Here is a 20,024-nt window from a genome sequence, read left to right as displayed (position 1 = left end):
CTCTGTAGATATAAGGCCTGGAATGCTACACCAATTTTCTTACTTAGGAAGTTAGCAGGGGGATGAGCCAACAGATAAAAGAAGTCTCAGTTGGGAGAACACAAAAGAATGAGAGCCATTCAATTAAGCCAACTCTGAAAGTCTTCTCTCTGAACTTCCAATACCATGAGCCAATAAATTTTCTAATTTTAATCTACTTTGAACTGGGTTTAATATTATTTGTAGACAAAATACTATTTGTAGACAAAAACTCTCATATTTTACAGAACTTTCTTTCTTTCTTCTTCTTCTTCTTCTTCTTCTTTTTTTTTTTTTTGGTCCTAGAATGTGTAGTGGTTTATTCAAGGCCTCCTTCAGATGCATTAAGTGTACCTTCTATGAAGCTTTTTTCCTAAATTTGAACAGATAATCACATAAAAGTCTCAGAATTTTTTTCCCCTTAGGTGGTGCAACAGGTCTTTGGGGAATTTATGTATGGGTCTTTGTTGATTTCAGTTAACTGTTAAAAATTTATGAAGGGAACTTCCTTCCTACCTTATGTGAACAAACTTCTGAGCCCCAAGTCTTTCTCCACTGACCTGGAGTAAACAGCCTGCTGATATAGTTCTTCTACTCTAAACATGAAGAAGGAGCATATTTTTCACCCTCACTACTCAAGGATGTGAATCCTTGTAGCTGAACTTCTGTGTATTCCCTCCTTTTAGGACAGTAGGATGACTCTGCACAGAAATACTTGTTTTCAGAACTTCAAATCCATGTACACTCTCAGTGCCTGGCCCTTTACATAAATGATAGCCCATCTTGGCATTTAAGTCTATTTATTTCTGTGCTGTTTCTGTAGTATGTTATAACACAGTTCAAGTTCTTTTCTCTTGCCCCTAATACTGAACATGTACTGCTCAAGTTTACAGTTGCAGCTAACCTCTAGCAGAATATTCAAGGCCTCCTAATTCTAGACCATGGGTTGTGACTAATCCTGGGAGATCCACTTTAGCTGGTAAATCTGGGTAGAAGGCTCTAGCAAACATGAGTAAATCAGAAATTAATCTCCTCTCAATTTCTATAGCAACCAGATAACCATGGAAAATTGGGAAATAAGTAGACAAAATTCTAGCTTTCAATTTCTGGAGAATTTTCTGTCAATTTCCTTCCTACATTTGATAAACTCATATACCACAGTCTAAGTTTAGTTCTCTAGCTAGTTCTACAATTTTGACAACACGCCCCCAAAGTTGTAACCTCAATTTCAGAATCATGTGTATGATATTCCTTTGAATTGCTGTTGTTATTTCAATAATCATTAGAGTTGGGGCTTGCCTGCCTCCCAATTTCTGTTATATTATCCCACCAATGTGATGTTCATATTGAAAACATACTCTTGGACAGTCTGATAATTTAAATTCATTGACTAGACTCAGGCTCCAGATCAGTTGAATTATTATCTTTGAGAATGTAGGTTTTATATACTTAAATTTCTCAGGTGATTCCAATGTGCAACCAAGTTTAAGGACACATATTTTAATTCAAGACTCAACACAGTGAGAAAATTATCAAAATGCAAGATCCTTAATAATTATTATCTCCTATCCACTGTAACACACACACATATATATACTCAATCCTACCTTAAATAAATCTAGTACAGACTCTGGCTGAAATCATATATAAAGAAGAAAAAGATGGCAAATGGGATGTATCATTTCATCACTGCAACTGGTTTTCTTCAAAGAAGCTGACTGTAGTTTTACATGATGTGTCCTACAGAAAGTTCACTAGATTATTTTCTAGATGTTACTACTTTTCTCCAAAGTTTCATATTTACAGAAACCACAAAGGAAAAATCTCTTATACTCTCTCTCTCATTTATGCACCCTCTTTCACTTATTCCTTCTTTGGTTTCCCTCTTTTCCCTCCTTTTCCAGTCATCCTGCTCTGCCAGGTACCATAGGAGACCTGGAGAGACCATATGGCCCCATATTCCTGACACCTAGGGCCATGGAAAAATGGAGTCTTCTGTTTGTGTGTGTGTGTGGTACAAAATTCTTGTGGAACATTTTTGGTGAATAGAATTATTCATCTATAGATTTCTATAGATTTCTATAGAAATCTATAGATTTCTGTTTCTTCTACATTCTACAGAGTTTTGAGGCATAAATGTGTGTCCCTGAGCAATTTCCAAGGAGTGTATAAATACTTCTCACTCAAAGAGTGTTAAATCCTTTTGCCCAACGCCTCCCTTATGAGTAGAAACTAAAGAATCCTTAGATTTTTCTGGGGCTTCAAATGCTCTGTTATTGGATCTTATGGAAAAATAAGAGTGCAATTAAGATATACACCAAGGCAATGGTGAAAAACAGTATGAGATCTTAACAGTTTGGAGGTGTATGTCTACACAACCAAGAAACAAATTGCTAATACCTCTGTACAGTTTCAGGTTGCCAGATTTAGGAGAAAAAATATAGGTTATCCAGTTAAATCTGAATTCCAGATAGACAATGACTATTTCTTTTTATGACAATGTCCCATGCAATATATTTATATGTTATTTATCTGAAATTCAAATTTAACTGGGCATCTTGTATTTTATCTGGCAATCCTAAAATTTAGGTAAGTTACTTAAATTCTATTCTAAAAAATTTTTTCACTATTTTTTTAGGGTTTTTCTTAGAAGTTTATAATATGTGCCCTCTATCTCAATATTCTCAAAGTGTTGTCCCTGAGATCTTTCAGATTCCACCCCAGACCTATTGTAAAAATTCTTGCTTCAGCAAAATTTTTTTTGACAGTTCCTTTAGGTGCTTCTGATGAATGTTCAAATTTGAGAACTGATATATCTCAACCCAGGTTGACTTTCTACTAGTGTAATTAACTTCCACAGGTCTGTATCCCCAAAGAAACCAAGTTAAAATAGTATTAGTGTGGAATTCTAACAACTTGAACTACCAAAGAAATATTCTCAATGTTCTGCCAAATAAATCATACAACAGAATCAGCTTCAAATAATTAAAAATTCATTTTTTACAGCATTCATCACAAAATTGGCACTCAGTAACTGAGTAGAGCTACTTTGTTATGACCATCATTAACATTCTATATGATTATTATTCACATTCTTTGATGAGCGGCGTAAAATCACCCAGGATATGGACTTGACTCCAACAGGTAATACTTAATAGTAAACTATAGCAAAAATCATCTGACTCTAATACATGCCTGAGTGAATGAAACCCTTTGGGCACTTGTCTCTTAATACTTAATACATGAATTCCTGGAAGAAACACCACAATGAGCCCCAAATTATGATTTCACTTTTCATAAGGAAAAAAAGAAAGACTAATTGAAAATGAACATAGTGGTTAGATAAATGCTGATTTCAATAAAGTGGGTTTTTCATAAAAGTATATTAAATTGTATAACATGGAACTAGTTTTGTTTTGTTTTGTTCAATTTTTTAAATAAGGCAAGTACCCTGCGCAACTCAAAGACTCATTGTACATTATAGGGAGTCAGGGGAGGGTATAATTTGGGTCATTTTTTAAAAAGATTTTATTTACTTATTTGACAGACAGAGATCACAAGTAGGCAGAGAGAGAGGAGGAAGCAGGCTCCCTGCCAAGCAGAGAGCCCAGTGTGGGGCTTGATCCCAGGACCTTGGGATCATGACTGAGTGAAAGGCAGAGGCTTTAACCCACTGAGCCACCCAGGTGCCCCTGGGTCATTGTTTACATTGCATTTTATGAAAACAGATCTCTCTTTGTGGGGTCACATACAACCAATGTGAGATACGGTTTCAACTACATATGAAGACCAGAAATAATTTTGTTTTGAATCAGAAAAAAATGAAGATGTCTTGAGTGTAAGAAAGGATGCTAGAATTTGTGTGACTATAATTTAGATGACAAGAACCAGCAAGTTTCTTCATTTGTGTCCTGAGTGTATTTATAAATATGAACAGAATTTTAAATTTGCTACCTATTTTATAAACAAATTATTAAGATAAATGAAATTATTGGAGAAGATGTTAGTTACTGTTTTAGTGTGCAGGGTGTTTTCAGAGGCCTGAGACTAGCATAGGGTCTGCTTTTAGATAACATACAGGTACAGGTTCATGGGTCCAAGAAGCTTTGTGAAATCTGATGTAGTTGTAACGGGTTCTGATGTGTAGGACTCCTAGGATATCTACACTTTCTGAGCAGAAACAGGCCCACTGAATGAGGGCCAAAACAGATCAAAGAGGGGCTGACTTGGGATGGTGTCAGTGTTTAGAATTTCTGAGTTGTCATTGAACTGAATATAATGAAATTTCATTCAGCTAACTCATCAGCCCTATTCCATTTACTCTCTTGTCCAGATGATACTGTAAACCAGGAGACAGGACATCCTTTGGGTGGGTCTGCTAGGAACGACTAAGCTATTCTTTATACCTGGTAGAATGGCCAGGTGAGCCCTTCATGCAAAAAATATAGGCATTGTGTCCAAATTCTTGGTATTGCTTGAAATATATATTTGGGGCCATTAGAGTTTACTTTATTTCCTGGACTTGGACTCTTCTATCCATGATTATTTTTACACTACAAAATAAATGCCTGGCCTAAATGAGTACTATGCCATGTATCTCCACAGCTGAAATCCCAGGGAAGGAAAGGTTTACTGCTTTTGAGCCATAAATGTGGGAGATTGAGCTCTTCAATATTGAATTAAAGAAATCTTTTCTCCCTATATGCAGTCAGAGGTTTTCCCAAAGTCACATACTTCGAATTAATTTAACTTCAAATGAGTAATGTGATTATAGATAAAAAATAATTAAATGAAAATCAGAACTGTGAGCTAACATAATTTCCTTAAGTAATACCTAAAGCTATGTTTTGGAGAGATTCCTCTAACTATCATTAAAGATGATTACTAAGAATAAGGGATTAGTGCTATTGGAAGTAAACATGAAAATGTACAGTCCTAAACTGAAGTTTTGGTGTTCAGTTCAGTTTCCATAAAGATGGAAATCAGTTAAGTCTGCATATGAGAGCACAAGAATAAAACAATCTGATAATTTTAAGAAAGGAGTTTAATTACAAAGCCATGTTTATAAATTTGGCGTTTCATTTTTTAATTTTGCCGATTCTTTCACCATTCAAGTATATATTTCATATGGGGAAAATTTAAATTCTAACCTTTATCCTCTAAAGAATTTTGTTATTCTTTCATCCAAAAGTTGAGGGAAAGAAAATAAAGTAACATTTATTTGAGTCTAACATGTGTAGGTTATTTGAGAACACTTTATTTAATATAGAAGTTTTACATAACATCATTATTAGCTCTGAGAATGGATGTGGACATTGATTTTTGCCCTTAAATAGTAATATGATTAGGCTTTTTGATGGTTATATTTTCTTTAGTTTTATTGAAATTAAGCCAACACATTGTATATTCCATTATTTTAGAATTTCTTCTTTGTACTAGACATTTGCTGTGATTTAAAAAAAAAATGTATCCAGTGGTTAGTGATATGCTTTCAAAACAGACTTGTAGGCCTGATTTAGTAATGAGCTGCACATATGGTGCACATCTACCTCGATTTCTTGGATAGTCAGAGGGACGCACGGCCACAGGCACTTTGTAAAGTCTGCCAGGGCCTTAAGGAATTTATAGTGAAATCTTGCATTGATTATAAGAATTGATGTCTTGGCTTTTAATTTTCTTGTGAATTTAGGATTTTTTAGATAATAAATCTACATCAGTCTTTCAGAATTATCAGAGGATTCTTGAGACTTTAAGCCATGTCTCCATAGAAACTTCAGTAACCCAAATGTTGTCCATATTCATTTTATATGTCTGTTTTCTCAATTTTGACTCAGTCTCAAATCTAATACAATTATGAAAAATGTGTTTTACTTTGCCATTAGCTTTTTGGGAGAAGGTGTGAGGTGGGAGGTGGGAGTACAACTGCCTGTATCAAAATATTTCATTATTGGAAATACTGTAATTTCATACCAACAATTCCTAAAAGCCTTCATACCCTGAGTATACAGAAACAAATTTAGTTTAGGATTGGGAGTTTATGGCTGTTCAGTTAACCTAAACAAACATGAAGGTCAGCCAACAATTACTTTAGAAGAGGTTCATTTGATTATAGCAAGAGTAATCTGCTAGAGTTATTTTAAGTAAAACTGGGGAATTTGTTGTTAGGATATGAAATTATCACTTAGAACCCAAGGACAAAAATGCTATCAAGTCTCAGGCAAGATGAGACCTGGAAACTACAGAGTTGTCTGGATTCAAGACACTTCCTGTCTCAAACTCTTCCACGGAGGCACTGTGTCTGTAAACCTAGTCTGTTCTCAAATATCTGTGTGCAGAATGGCTCTATGTGCCTTTTGGTGTGGCCATAGCGAGACACATCCAGGTTTACACCTCTGTAGCTCATTAACACCATATTTCCACATGTTGAAAATTGCGAGGTATTGGGAAGAACGTATTAATATACATGACTTTATATTAGAGTTCAATGATAATTTTTTATTATCCATTAGAGAGAAGATGTTTTTAAGTTTGGAAAAGGTGACATTTGTGATGCAAATGTTAGAACTAGTAGCTAATGTGATGAAATCAGCAAGTACCCTCAGACACAGGTAAGGACGAAATGAATCACCTAGGGCGCTCAGGTGGCTCAGTGGGTTAAAGCCTCTGCCTTCAGCTCAGGTCATGATCCCAGGGTCCTGGGATTGAGCCCTGCATTGGGCTCTCTGCTCAGCAGGGAGCCTGCTTTCTTCTCTCTCTGCCTGCCTCTCTGCCTATTTGTAATCTCTGTCTGTCAAATAAACAAATAAAATCTTAAAAAAAAAAAAAAAAGAATCACCTAGCCTGAATCTTATTAATTGCTGTAAAATATCAAGTGGAAAATATGACAAATATGCTAAAAATTATTTAACAATTATTTTATTAATTAATTTATTTATTATAAAAATTATTTGAAATGAGAAGGCTTATTAACTGTTAACAGAGTAAACATATTCTATTATGTTTGTTATGTTATGTTATGTTTGTTATGTTATGTTAGACATTCTCAAATTCTAGTATAAATCCACCTAAACTCAAGTGCAACTTTGAAACACACAACAAACACCAAGAAAACCTATAGAATTTTTCTTAGCAAAGTAGAAGGACAGATAGTTAAGCTTCTGACCTCCTGATCAGTAATGAACAATATGAGGAGGATAGAAGGGAAAAATCCATAGCAGCCTTATTCACAGTATAACATACAAATTAAGGCAAGAGCCACTAACTCAGGTCATAAATCCCACAAAAACTGTTTTGTTATAGGTTGTTTGTTTATGTATTTATGTATTTATTATGTTCAGTTAGCTAGCATATATGCAAATAATGAATTGTTGAACACTACATCAAAAACTTATGATGTACTATATGTTACAGGTATTTTGTTGTTGTTGATGGCTTGTGTTCGTGGGAGAGGGAGACTGCAGATTATTAAACACTAACATACCCTTCAAAAGCAATTGTTTAAAACTGCTGCTTGATCTACATTTACAAATAATATTGGTGGATGCTTAATAAAACTAAAAAATAAATATCCAAAAGATGATTTGGGAATTTTATAAAACAAACATAGATTGTGATAGTCTTACAATTCTCACCAAATATATACCTTTATGCCATAAAGTCATCACTGACTGATGGATCCATGTATTTTTGAACTCGACCTTCTATGTAATATTTTTCTTTCAAATACAAGTTGAATATAAGAGCATCCATTGAAACTTGTTGTTTGGCCAAACTTGATAATTCGTCCAGCTGAAGAAAAGAATTTTAACCCATCGGTAGGTCTGTGATAAATTGCAACATAGATGGTAGGTTGTAAGTGATTTGAATCCTCTGCTCAGAGGTCATTTTTCTGTATTCAAGAGGGCACACCCAGAACAAATTCCACTCAATCCTGTATGCGTAGGGGAGCTCTTCCTCACTGAAATACCCAAGGAGGTTTTTCTAAACACTTACTGAGTTTGATGAAGTACTAAAAACACATGATAAATAAACTTTCTAATCCTTCTCCTTAATAAGACAACCTCTGTGAGTGGCTAAGAAGCAGTTTGTTTTCACCCTTTCTTTTTTAAACCAAATTTGATACATTCAAGATACCATTTCAGTTTGTTGAATGACAGTCGCACCATTTTGGTTAGGAAAGACTTATCCATGTCCAATGCTATAAAAAAACTGAGTGAAATGCTTTCTACCATTTTAGAATGCACACATATGAGAGGAAATTCTCAGTGATAAGTAACAAGAAAACAAAAGGTGGAATTGTTCCATTGATATCAAACCTTATTTTCATATAAAACTGAACGATATCTAGCTGTTATCCTTCCATTACTGACTAATCTTAAAGTGTTTTATTTTTATTATTGAGAAAAACATTTTCAATTCTGTTTTGAAATTAATAATGCTCAGTACTATGTGCATTTTATTTTACACTTTAAATTTAATTCCTATTTGATAACATTTTAATCTCATTTATTTTTATATTTATATTCTATTATATAATAAGAGTGATTTTTCACTTACGCAGCAATAATTTTTTTAAAAATAAATGTGGCAAAAGTAATTTCAATCATGGAGAACTGTAAGCAAACACCACGTGCATGCTGATATGCCAAAAATCATGAAGATATAATGGAAGGTTTGAAAACACTATTTTCACTTTTTAATGTAAAAATTAGCCACAAAATCTTCCCCAGATTAAGAATGGGATAGATATGTTAAATGTCATCAAAAGTAAAAAAAAAAAAGTTATGAGAGTGGAAATCTTTCATAGAACTTATAGTATAATGTAATACTGAGATTAACTATGATAATTGATTACAGATAAACTTGAATTTTGGATCAAACCAAAAAATGGGAGGCAGGAGCTTAATGTTCAATCTCAGTTCTGAAAGTAAACTTTGGTTCTCAATGTCAAAGTGATTTCAAAGAGGTCCTTTGTTTCTATGTCTGAAGTAGTACTAACTCACAGGAGTGTCATACAATTTCTTCTCTTCTTTTCAGGGTTAACCATGTCTCCTCTCCCCTCTTTGGGGTATTGCATGAATAAAGAACACCTGACAATCATTTCAGAGTTTTAATGGAGGCAACAACAAAGGCCTTTCACATTAGGAACCCTGACATTGGTGCCTTATGGAATTTAAAGAAACCCGTATTTATTCTGTCTGGATATTTAACACAAAATAGTTACATTTTCTAAACCTTGAGCCTGTGAAAGGGGACCCAGCGATGGTTATATTATACTTGTCATTCCTTAGGTAAAGGTTTTATAATCTTAGACATTACAGAAATTCCATTCTCCATGAACTAGGTCTGATATTACTAGTGACAGTTGCCAGGTAAGGTTAGATCTTTATTCATTTAACAAATATTTATTTGTACTGAGTCTTAGATATCAAATGACTGTAATCCTGGCTCTGAACTGAAGCTACTTATAATATATGCAGCAAGGCAGCTAATTAGACTAATGACCACAGGAGATGTTTCAGGTGGATGGCTTGATCTGTTCTGGCTTCCTCTTGACATGGGATTAGCCTTTTGTCCTAGAGCCTGTGAGGCACCAGGGTGACTGCCAGATTTCAGATTCCAGATTCCCCACTAGAAGCAAAGTTGGGGGGTTATCTCAGAACATGATTATCCCACCCCTTGGACCTTGCATGTTAGAAATATCCCATAAGAGGGTTGAGTCTCAGGCAGTGGGAATCAGACAGTCCCAGCTCTTCCTCAGGGCACATGTATATGCATGCACACACACACATAATGTATCAGATAAAATGTTTTAAAAACACTGTCTAAAGCACAAGATAATATTATTGGTAAGGGACTTTTGCGAGGTGATTGTAATTTCTTCATTTCCGCACCACAACTTTTTTGTAAATCATCTTTAAATATCTCTGATATTTTTCTAGTCTGACAGCTTCTTAAAAGTATCTTCTTTCTATCTCCTTTCTGTAAAAGCTGTTTTCTCACCATTTTTTATGTTGTCCCAAGCAGTCTTCTTCTTCCCCTCATCTTGCCTCTCTCTCTTAGCAAATTTAGTATCATTGGCCACTGACCTAGGACTACCTGTGGTTTCTAAGCTTGTGGAGGCTTTAACTGTTTTTGCCATAAGTACAATGATTGGTTTTACATGATGCTATGGGAAGAAAGTAACATGTAAATAATTCCCCTGAAATTTGTGAGGCAAGTAAGAATAAATAACATGAAATGTGTTCTGAAACCAGAACGCACCAGTCATTTTACATGAGTGGACTTAAAAGTTAGGATGTGCGGGCCATCATACTTGTTGATTCTAGAGTTGGAAACTTCAGTAGGAATCACGGAGATCTTCCATACACAACCAAACTGTGAATTGTATCCTCAAACATATTAAAAATAACCAAAGAATTTGCAGCAAGTAAATGATGTATCATGAGGTTTGGTCTTTTGATCTTTTAAAAAGATCGTCTGGCTCTGGTGTCAAAAAGGGATTTGATCTATGGAGAACAAGATGAGAGGCTAATGCCAGTCAAGGGGCTGTGGCAGAAATCCAGGGGAGAAATGACTATAGGTGAATTAACATCTTAGAAGTAGGGATGGAGAGGGGGGACATATGGGGGAAATGAAGAAGAGGACCCATTGACAGGTGAGGCACCTGATGGAGTTCATGTGGGTTTAGTGATGAGAAGGCATCTGAAATGGTCTCAGCTGGGGGGTGGATTGGATGTGGATTGATGTGGAGAAGGAATGGCTTTGAGAAAAGAGGTGGTGGATTTAGTGAAGAATTTTATTTTATTCGTTTAATACCCAGTTCCTTGTAAGTGCCAAATTCATGCATGAGGAAAAGAATTTACTAAGCTTTTGTTATTAGAATTCACTGATTCTGTGGAACAGCTTAATTATAGCACAGACTCACCCTAAAAACAGAGGCATATCTTTTATATTTTCAGCCAAAATTTCTAGCTGTAGCAATAGTACTTGTTTCAAAATAAAAATAATTCTTTTCAGAATTCAGAAAATTCTTACAATTCTACTTACAAGGATGATATAATACAGAAGAGAAAAGAGCATTTTGCTTTAACCTTCGTGTTTTCAAACAACCTTTCTACAGAATAAGGGTTCAAGGCACGATGATGAACACGAGAAAGATTGGTCTTGGTCCAGTTGAATTGGCAAAAACAAAGTAAATGCATACAAAAACTAAGCAGGAAAGTTCACCTGTTTTTAAAAAAAAAGTAGACTCAAAAGTAGACACGAAATGACTTGTCACCAGAGTCTGAATATTTTAAAAGATAATATTAATACATTTAGATTTCCTATATCCCCCATGGGGACTCTCACATAGGAGTTCAAATTTTTTGTTTTGTTTTATTTTTATTTTGTGTCTGTCTTTAACATAGAATAAGGCATTTTTCTCCAGAATGATTCTCAAAGTTTATAGGTTTCAGTTTATGGATATTTTTATTCATTCATTCAACAAATATTTGTTAAGTGCCCAACATATGCCCAATGCTGTCTCAAAGTGGAATATAGCAGTGAATAAAACCAGGTTCCTGTCCCCACAAAGTTGACACTCTCAGGGAGCAAAGGATAAATAACAAGGAAAAAATATATGTCAGATTGAGAGAACTCTAGGAGAAAAGAAAGCTCTTGCAGTGGAGGGGAGTTAAGAAAGGAGAACCAGGGGTGGCATGGGGAGGGTCCTATTGTTAGGTGACATGGAGTCACAGAAATCTCTGGGAAGGAATGTTCCAGGCAATGAAACAGTATAATGAGAATCCTTATGTTGTATTCAGTTATTTATTTAATATTAGAATTACTTAGCATTTATGCTTGAAGCTGGCTGCATCTGGATATTTGTAATACTTCCTATAAAATAAATAAATAAAATGAGCCTTGAGCCCCACATGATAAGAAGGTGCCATACTTTCCTTCGCTCCTCAGTCTCTCCGTGAGTCCCACATCCTCTCAGTACTGCCTTTCAGGCTGGTTTCAGACTAAAAAGGCCAACTTTCCTCTAAACACACAGTTTGGACCCCCGTCCATATGCTAGAAAGGGCTCTGATTCTATGGCACAAAATCAAATTTTTACTGGATTCCTTTGAGTTTAGGAGAAAACATGGAATCTCCTCTTCACCATCTCATCTAGTTTTGCACCCAGCTTCTATAGGGCTGCAGTTCTCCTTGAAAAGTAAGAATTAATGAGTTGGTGAAAACATCAGCAGAGAAATGAATTCAAAATAACTCTAAAGCTATAAATGCCACAACTGAGATGTAATGGCACAGCATTAACTTTAATTGGGCAAGAGATCTAATAATATTTTAAAATATCCTCTTGATACTATTTTTACTCTGAGAATATTTTACATTGATTATATTATTTGTTCTGAAATATCAAAGCTGTTCTTGTAGTCATTTTAGTTTTTTTTCTTGTCTTCATTGTTCTGCTAGTGCCAGAGTCCGGGACTCCCCTCCTCCCCAGTGACCTCTCCACCCTGCACCTGTTGTTCAGTGAATGGAGACAGTCTCCTAAGTGGTGTCAAGCTCTCTTCTCCAAGGCACTAAGCTGCATTGATCTTAGTTATACTTCCTATCATGTTACATAAGTGCCCAAAGTGTTTATTGGCATGCTGTCAAAAAGTGCCCTCATCTTTCAGTTTGGTCGGGAGGTTGTATGTAAAATAAGGATGGGTAGGATCTACATATAATAGTTGGGTAATAAATGACCTCTCCCCTCTCAAGTCTCATTGGCTTCTTAAAAAATGTGTGTGTGTGTGTGTGTGTGAGTGTGTGTGTGTGCAGGCTACACATTAGCAGCTGTGAGTCAGCTGCTATGGATCTGCTCCATGTGTCTTTTCATCCTGGGACTCCTACTGAAGGAACAATCCCGTGTCGAGATGGAAAATAAGCAAGTGCTCTCGTGGAATCAGGACCCCCTTTGAAGCTTCTGCTCAGAGGTGGCACACTGCCACTTCTCATGTTCTACTGGTTTGAGAAAGCTGCATATTTAGAGGAGGCACTCTGGTCGCAGATCAATGAGCCTCTTACCTAGAAAGGGGTACAGGTTTGGAGACAAGATTAAGGGAGGAAAACATCTAGCAGTGTTTCCTGGTATCAGGCAAATTCCCAACCCTGGGTCAGTGTGATTATTCACTTTATCTTTCCTCTATCTGATCCGTAGAAAACTGCTGGGAATACGATGTAAGTCTGTTGAATCATGTTCCTGTAAAATCAAGGCCTTCATATCACCTGGATCTCCAGGGCTTCTCAGCATTTTTATTTCTCCTGCTACAACTTTCACTTCCATTCCCCTCACTGTCTATTTCAAACTTTTACCTTTGTCTTCAAGTCACCCCAAGACTCTCTTCCACTCATTCCCCCTGTAGATAATTTACTCATCCGACAAGCATAATTGGGAAAATTGGACCCATCAGGTGGGATCTCATTTCCATTTCTTTGTCTTGTCCAGCCAACCTACAAATTTGGCAAAGCCTATTCTCATCCTTAATGCCTTGTGCCTGGGTGCCAGTGATTAAATGTCTATTCTTCTGTTCAAGGCCATCTTTCCCCTCTGTGTTCTTCATACTGTATATTCCTGCCTCTTCTCATATGCCATCATTCATCCCCCATTTTCTTTAATGTTTTCAATTTTTTTCTTATTCTTTTCCTAAAAGATATTTGAACCATGTCACATTCATCTTCATACTTTCTCTCCAGCACAGCATAGTATTGTTGCTATGACATGTGTTTCATATATATTTGTTGGATGAATGCACAGTAACCCCCAGAAGCTTTCAGTAGTCAGCAGTGTCTTCTCAGGGTCAGGCTACTTGCCGCCAGCCCACCTTCTCTCATATTCTTTATTTACATTCTTTGACATTGTGAATGGCTATGGTCTGATGTGCTACTGATAAAAGAGTTAATGCACAGGAATTACTATGTCACAGACACCATTCTAAGTGCTTTACATCTGTTAACAAATGTAATCTCTATAACAACCCTATGAAGAAGTATTATTTTTTCTCTAGGTTGCACCAGAGGAAACACAGGCACAGAGGGGTTATTAATATATGGGTACTGTGTCTTTTCCTGTATGAATATGGAGAGAAATAAAGAAGATAGGTAAATGGGAGAGAGAGAGAAAGAGAGAGACATAAACATAGATTTAATCTGGTTTTAGCTAGTAAACAATGAAGCCGTGGGGTTTCCTCTTGGGTTTTTTTCGATAGTAACTGATGAAGTCCATAAATAGGTATCCTAAAGGAGACAAAATGTTAGCAGAAATCACCACTTAGCTGATGTGTGCATCAGAATATAAATGAAACACCCCTCCTCCTCCACTCTTTTGGCTCCTGATGAAGCTTAAGTATTTAACTTTCATGTTGCTTTACTCATTCTGCTGTTGCTACAGCAACTAAAGAATGCCTTTTCTCTGCTCTTGTAGGTATCTTACAAACACAGTTTTCTGAAAAAGGCAGAATCACATTTTTTAAAAAACAAATGGTCAACAAGGAGAACTATTTTTTACGAGCTTCTCAAAACTTAACAAATAGACTTCAGATTTTTTTTCCTAGCAAAATTCTTTCCATTTTAATACACAGCATGTCCTATATAATATTGGGAGCCGAAGGAATGAGGTTTTTATTAGCTTAGAATTATAACAAATATGGAACCCCAACATGTACTCACCTATAACTTATTTATAATGTTTCTATCATCTTGGAAGGGGTAGTACCTTTCTGAAAATTTGCTTTTACATCTCATGTTCCATATTTAGGAGAAAATCCTATATATTTCCATTACCATTTTCAAGCTTCTTTCCTTCGACATTTTTAAAGAAGATATCCTAGTGTGTTTGTGTTAAGAAATTCTAAAGTTGAGACAAGGGATAGATGACATATTATTGTTTGGATCAGGATTCTTTTAATTGCAAATGACACAAACACAGTACAAGCTTGATTATGCAAAGGGAAATTTGTATTATGGGCTGGCTTGGGTACCCACAGAACCTGGAGGTGAAAATAGCACTGTGGTGAGAAGGGAAAATCTAATGAAGATCTCAGATAATGCCTGGACGCTCTGCACCACTCACCTCCGCATGTCCCTGCTCTTTGGCTCCATGCTTCTTTCTCACTGAAGACCTGCTTTAGTCACACAGTTGAAACATGAATAATGATAGCATCTAAATGTTGTCTGCTATGGCCAAAGCCAGTAGAGAAATATTGCATTAACTCTTTTTTCTTTAATCTAAAACAAATAAAAGAATCAAAAATAGGAGAAGGAACTACTAATTGCCCAGTTTTGGTCAAATGACCCACCCATGGAAAAATCGCTACTGGCTATGAGACAGGGTCATGCAACAACGTACTTGGTTTATCAACAGCAGGAATGACCATTTCTTTTTTTTTTTGAAATTTATTTATTTTTTTTCTTTTTTCTTTTTTTTTAAAAATTTTTTATAAACATATATTTTTATCCCCATCCATCACTTGGCTTCCTAGTCGCTATTTTTTCCTTTTTCCTCCATCTTTCTGGTGCCCTGATGCTGGTGCTCAGTCTCTACTGTTTGTTAAAGATTTGTGGAGAGAAGAGACAACCAAACCCCTTCCTCGTAAGAACTGCCTATAGTAATTGAGGTTTACCTCTGTCCTTTTCATTCTGGCAGTTGGGATCCCTGCAGTGTTGGAAGTAGCCCCCTGATATTTCATGGTAAAGTGAAGTCTGTCCCATCATCTAGTTCTTCTAGTACACTTCCTAATTTTTTTTTTTTTTTAGATTTTTTTTTTTTTTAATTTGACAGACAGAGATCACAAGTAGGCAGAGAGAGAGGAGGACGCAGGCTCCCTGCTGAGCAGAGAGCACGATGCGGGGCTCAATCACAGGACCCTGAGATCATGACCTGAGCGGAAGGCAGAGGCTTTAACCCACTGAGCCACCCAGGCACCCCTACCCTTCCTAATTTTAAAATGTATAGTCAACCAAGGTTCATCTAACCCTCAAGGAAACTGCGCAATATAAAAAAGAAAGATGAAGTTTTAAAAATTTGAAAAAAAAAATGGGTTTCAGTAGAAAAAGAAAATTCAAGCTATGCAAAAGAACTTAAAACAACAAACTAATATAAAAGGAAATTTTAAAATGAAACAAGCAAGCTTAGCTAAGAGAATCTCTCTCTTTTTCTTAAAGACTTTTAAAATTATTTTAAAGAGAGAGAGAGAAAGAGAGTGTGAATGGGAGAGGGGTAGAGGGAGAGTTTGAGGGAAAGATGCCATCTCCCCGACGAATATAGAGCCCAGTGTGGGGCTTGATCCCATGACCCTAAGATCATGACCTGAGCCAAAACCAAGAGTCCTTTGGTTAAAGGATGGAACCACCCAGGGCCCCAACAGGAGGGTTAGGAGGTTTTTACATAGGGTCAGAAGGCCATAAAGGAGGAGGAATTTATGCACATCCTCATTTCTTCAACTATGAACTTTATGGCAGCTTTAAGCCTTCAGCCTGGATAATCTTTCCATGAAACTGAATAGCTAAAATTCTTCACTCTCCAGTGGGATTTGACAAGTTACAATCCTTTGTTTGCATATTAATCCAACCAAGCCCAATTAATTTAGTTTCAATCTCTGTTTTGCGTAGAGTACCTAAATGAGAACTGTACTCTCAAAGTTTTGTCTATAAAACTCTGCCCCTTCTTTGTCTTCCTGAGAACATGAGTCAGGTTTCTACATGAATCTGTGTCTCCCAAATTTTGGATTGTCCAAATAAATGCCTATTTGCTTGAATTTTCAGTGAATTTTTTCTTGGTTGATGCTAATATACATGTGCCCTTATTAGTAGAATTAGAGAGATTTAAGAAGATTTTGTATCCTCAAAAAAAGAACAAGGTGATATAAAAAAGAACTTTTGGAGAACAAGAAGAGCTATTGGTAATTTAAAAATTTGCTTGCTGGAATAGAAAAGAAAAAAAAAAGAAATGGAGGATAACATTTGGGAAGTCAACTAGAATGTAGTATAAAAATAAAAGAAAATATAAAAGACATAAAATCTCAGTCTAGGATCCAATAGCTGAATAGTAAGAGCAAACTGAGAAACTGTGCCAACTCAGAAAACTGAGAAAGGAAACTATGAAAGAAACAATGCAAAGCCATTTATCAGAGTGAAAAGAAATATATCCAAAAGGGCTTGTGTACTACCGAACATGCTAAATTGCAAAAGACCCATACTGAGACATATCAATATGAAATTTTGGAACATCAATGATAAAAATAAGATATTTAGAAAATTTTAGGGAGGGGAGCACCTGAGTGGCTCAATTAGTTAACCTGCCTTGGGCTCAGGTCATGATCCAGGGGTCGACGATCAAGCCCCACGTCAGACTCCTTATTCACCCTCTGCCTGCAGCCCCCTCTTCTTGTGCACTCTTTCCCCCTTCTCTCTGTCAAATAAATAAATAAAATCTTTTTTTTTTTTTTTTAAAAAGGAAACTTAGGGAGTAGTTAAGCTACAAAGGAATGGCAATCAGACTGGTTTAAGGTTTTCATTCACGTTATTGTGATAGAAAATAAATGAATGATGTCTCCAAAAAAATGAAGGCACATCATTTCCCATGGGGAATCCTAAATGTAGTCAGAATATCATTCAAGGGTAGCAGCAAAGTGTGGCCACTATAAAATTAAGAAAGTTAATATGCCAAATACTCTTTCTTCAGAAATCTGGGGTGCATGTTAACAAAATAATGGTCTTGATTAAAAGAAAGAATGACTTAGGGAATAATTTCTACACCAGAAAGCAGTGAAAGGATAGAAGAACTTGCATGACTGGCCTAGACGTCTCAATCAAGAGAAGGTTGGAGGTGCTCTGGGTAGTAGTAGGTCTCTGAGGAAGAAAATGGAACTCCATAAAATTAACAGTAGCATGGAAAGCTTGGGAAAAAAATGAGAGGGATAATACAGGCACAAAATTTTATGATCATCCCTCCCTTAACTGGAGTATGAAATAATTAGAAATAGAGACTAAGCAATGGGGAAAAGAGGTCTCAGAGGGCTAAAATCTTGTCATCTAATGTTAACTTTCATGGTCAAATTAGAACAATAACAAAACCATCACCATGTTGAATCAATCAATTTTTGAAGTGGTTCTTAATTTCATGCCAGGATTGATACCAGAAACATACTCTTAGTTTCTTTTACTGAGAATTTTATAATTTGATAAAAATCAAAATAGAAATAGAACTCTTGGCCCCCCAGATTTAAAGGAGACCCCAAGTAAAGCAGGGCTTGGTCCATAAACCACATGGCTGCAATACCCCTTCAGAGCTGGGTGAGATTCCCTGTGGGAGGTCAGTACTTAGGAAGGCAGCAACACTCTCATTGGTCACTCCATCCTTTATTTAAATCAGAATAGGCATGGAATGCTGATTTGATGCACATTTCTTCTTGTCCTTGGAAGTAACTGCTTTCCTATTATAGGTCTCATTTCCCTTTCAGTGATGAGTTGAGCTGTTCTACCTGCAACAAGTGCAATTCTTTTACCAGGGTCTTCATCTTTTTACTTCCTGGAGAAGAACAGTGGTTTAGGATCTGAGGCTGATGCTCCAGCTGGTAGGTCACCAATTTGGCTTCCTGAAAGGAGCTAAGGCCTTCTCACATTTTGGATCTGCTTTGCCCTATCCCATGCTTCTCGGTTCCTGGCCTTAAGGAAATTTCCTTGTCCTCCCTACTTTTTATGTTTATGATACAGACTGACCTTTATCACCTATCCTCATACCACATGTTCTTTCTGCCCTTTCTAAACTTGGTCTGGTTCTCCAGACTAACATACTTTTGGCCTATGCTGTTTGCTTATTTCTCTTCTTTTGTCCATTCTCTTCAGCTTTATTTGTCTTGCCTTTTTCTGCCCTGACTTTTTACAAATTAATTAAGTCATTTATTCATTCATTCTTCATTGACTCATTCATTCAGCCATATTAGGTACTGTCCTGCAAATGAGAATGAAAAGTGAAATGTTCTAAACTAATTCATAACCTGATAGAAGGAAGATCTTTAAGTAGAAGAATGAAAGATATATGGCCTTCAACTGAGGTATGATAAAAATATTTTGGGAACGCATAGGACTTAGTAAAAAGAATGGGAGTTGCCTGGGTATAGCTTTACAGAAGAGGTTTTGCCTAAGATACCTAGATAAAGCTTTACAAAGGAAGTACAAACTGAGCTGGAATTTGAGGGATGAGTGAGTTTGAAAAAAACAGGGACTAGGATAAGGAAGAAAACTTATTCTGGGTAAAAGAAATAGAGTAGATGAAGCTACAGAGTGAGCTACTCCATACTTGTAGTTACCTCTAGCTATATTTGATTCTTCTCCTCCTGAGGAGGCACCATGGACATGATCAGCACCTCCACCATTGCAGTGGTGGAGTCGTCAAAGGAATTTTTCTGGATAGCTCTTATATTGGATCGATTACACCAACTCTCACTGAAATTCCCCATTCTTCATCTTCTTCTTCCAGGATTTCTCAAGTGATCAGTATTCCCAGGAATGGATAATATTATTGAAAATATTATTGGGAATAATGGATTATTCCCAAATATGGACAGTAGTGAGATTTGTTAACAAATTCATCTTGCAAATATTAAACAGATTATTTGAAATGATCGACCTTGTTTTTTTTTTTTTTTTTTTTTTTTTTAAAGCTTGTATTTTAAGATGTTCAAGCAATAGTCTTTGAGGGCAACTTACCAAATGCATTAGAGGAAGTCATTTGGAAATCTCTTTACTGCTTTCAGAAACAAGAGAATTGAACTTCTCTTTTTGCAGCCAATTCTCCTCCGCCACACACACACACAAATGAAGTTTTACTAACACCCTTTCTCCTGAGAACACTATCTACTGTGAGAAGTGCCAACAGCTGAAAGCATCAAGCCTGTCCTTGCACTGTGAGAACACAGTTCTCTCCCAGGATCTGCCCAGATGCTCATTAAAATCCAATGACTACCCTACAAGGA

Source organism: Mustela lutreola, chromosome 6 (assembly GCF_030435805.1).
Source record: "Mustela lutreola isolate mMusLut2 chromosome 6, mMusLut2.pri, whole genome shotgun sequence".
Lineage (NCBI taxonomy): Eukaryota > Metazoa > Chordata > Mammalia > Carnivora > Mustelidae > Mustela > Mustela lutreola.
This window is presented reverse-complemented; position numbering follows the sequence as displayed.